Genomic DNA, 2,975 nt, shown 5'->3' with positions numbered 1-2,975 from the left:
AGACGGTCATAGGGCCCACTCATAATGGTGGCCACACCCTCGATCTCATACTAACACTCGGATTATATGTAGGAAGTATAGTCACATTTCCACAATCTGAAGCTATCTCAGATCATTATCTTATCTCATTCAAAATGTTTCTTAGTAATAATATATGCACCTCGCCACGCTATCGTAATGAACGTACGTTTACGCCACCTACTACGCAGAACTTTATCAATAATCTCCCAGAGTTATCAACTTTGATTGGATCACTGTCACACCCCACAGAACTTGATCAGGCAACTGAATCTTTAGAGTTAACATTCCGCAACACCTTAGATAATGTGGCCCCACTTAAAAGGGAAATAATCAGAGAGAAAAAACTAGCTCCCTGGTATAATGAGCACACACGCACCTTAAAACGTACCACTTGAAAATTAGAACGTAAATGGCGCCATAAATTGGTAGTATTCCAGTTAGCATGGAAGGAGAGCCTCCTGAGCTATAGAAAAGCCCTTAATGCCACTAGATCAACGTATCTTTCCACCCTAATAGAAGACAACAAAAATAATCCTAGATTTTTAATATCGTATCAAAACTAACTGGGAATAAGAGCACCTTGGAAACAGGCACGCCATCAATATACAGTGGTAACGTATTCATGAATTTTTTCAATAGCAAAATTGAAAATATCAAACAATTCAGGCTATAAATTTTAAACCAGATAATTTGATCGCTAACACTGTAGATAGCAATATAACTATCAGATCAGCGATTAGAATGTTTTACTCCCCTTCAAGCGACCGAATTAACCTCACTAATTTCATCAAAATCACCAACTTGTGTACTAGATCCCTTACATACACGTTTCCTCAAGCAGATACTACCAGTAGTCATCGAACCTCTTCTAAAAATAATCAGTTCCTCCCTTAGCACTGGCTACGTACCTAAATCCTTTAAACTAGCAGTTATCAAACCCCTAATTAAAAAACCTGACCTTGACCCCTGTTTGTTGTTCAACTACAGGCCAATATCTAACCTCCCCTTTATCTCCAAGATCCTAGAAAGGGCTGTAGCACAGCAGTTATGCTCATACTTACATAAGAATAACATTCATGAAATGCATCAGTCAGGATTTAGGCCTCATCACAGCACAGAGACCGCACTGGTTAAAGTTGCAAATATCATATTACTGGCCTCTGATCAGGGTTGTCTTCTTGCTTGTGTTGCTTGACCTCAGTGCAGCCTTTGACACCATTGATCATACTATTCTCCTTGATAGACTAGAAAATGTTGGAGTTAAGGGAACGGCCCTCTTATGGCTTAGGTCCTACTTGACTGATCGTTATCAGTTTGTTGATGTAAATGGTGACTTCTCTGCACATACTGAGGTAAAGTTTGGAGTCCCGCAAGGTTCTCTTTTAGGCCCACTGCTTTTCTCTTCATATATACTACCTCTAGGTAATATTATTCGTAAACACGGTATTAGCTTCCACTGCTATGCTGATGACACACAGTTGTATGTCTCAGCGAAGCCAGACGAGAGACACCAGCTTAACAAAATTGAGGAATGTCTAAAGGATATTAGGCACTGGATGCTTACTAACTTCCTCTCTCTTAACAGTAAAAAACAGTACTTGTACTAGGATCACATGCAGCTAGGAGTAAGCTTTCCGATCACATAGTTACTCTGGATGGCCTTTCTCTTTCATCAGGTGTGGCAGTAAAGGACCTTGGTGTAATTGACCCAAGTCTTTTATTTGAAGCTCATGTAGATGATATTACCAGGACAGCCTTCTTTCATCTTAGAAATATTAACAGGATAAGAAATGCATTGTCATTTCAAGATGCTGAAAAATTGGTTCATGCTTTCATTACCTCTAGGTTAACTATTGTAATGCCTTACTGTCTGGATGTTCTAATAGGTGTATAAATAAGCTACAGTTAGTTCAGAATGCAGCAGCCACAGTTCTTACTAGAACCAAAAGATATGATCACATCACCCCTATCTTATCCACGCTGCACTGGCTCCCAGTCAAATCTCGTATTGATTATAAAATCTTACTACTAACCTATAGAGCACTAAATGGTCTTGCGCCACAGTACCTGTGTGAACTCCTGGTCTTTTATGATCCACCACGCCTAGTTATATCAAAAGGTGCAGGCTATTTGTTGGTACCTCAAGTTGTGATAGCTACAGCAGGGGGAAGAGCCTTCTCCTACAGTGCCCCACAGTTATGGAACAGCCTCCCAATTAATGTTCGAGACTCAGACACAGTCTCTATGTTTAAGTCAAGGCTGAAAACTTATGTTTAGCCAAGCCTTTTGCTAACAGCTCTTTACTAGGCAAAGGAGCAGATCTGGAGAGTTTTCAGGCATAGAATGTTTGTGAACTGGGATGTTTGGATGCTGTCACCCCCCCCCCCCCCCCCCCCCCCACTCTAACATGTTCACAGGTTTGTTGACGGTGGAGTGGGTGGCCGCCTTGTGTCCCAGAGTGACATCATGTCCGTATTACCTTCTAGCTCTCTCTTTTAACTATGCTGTAATAGCTAGTCCTGCTGGAGTCTCTGCCTGCACTTGGCACACGATCTCTCTCTCTCTCGAGATACCAGTGATCCTGACTCCTCCCGCCCTGTAGACCGATCCATCCTGGTGTTGTCATCTTTCATCCCCTGTCAGCATCGCCATGCTCCAATTTACTTTCAGTTGTAACTGCCCACATGGTCGGCACCTATTGCACACCTGTCTGGCCAAAGAGGGGTCTCCTCTCTCTGTGCTCCTTCTCAAGATTTCTCCCATTTTCCCCATTGGGTTTTCCTTGCCCGCCATGAGGATTAAGTCAGGGGGTGCCGTCCTGTCTTGAGTTGACTGTTGTGGCCTGTAAAGCCCTTTGAGACTGTAAACAGTGATATTGGGCTCTAAATAAACTTGAAACTTAAAGTTTAGCAGGTAGGGGATCAAGGAGGCAAGAAGCTGGTTTAGCAGAGTGC

Source organism: Chanos chanos, chromosome 8 (assembly GCF_902362185.1).
Source record: "Chanos chanos chromosome 8, fChaCha1.1, whole genome shotgun sequence".
In the NCBI taxonomy this organism is placed as follows: domain Eukaryota; kingdom Metazoa; phylum Chordata; class Actinopteri; order Gonorynchiformes; family Chanidae; genus Chanos; species Chanos chanos.
The sequence above is the reverse complement of the archived record's forward strand: the minus strand, read 5'-3'. Positions refer to the sequence as shown.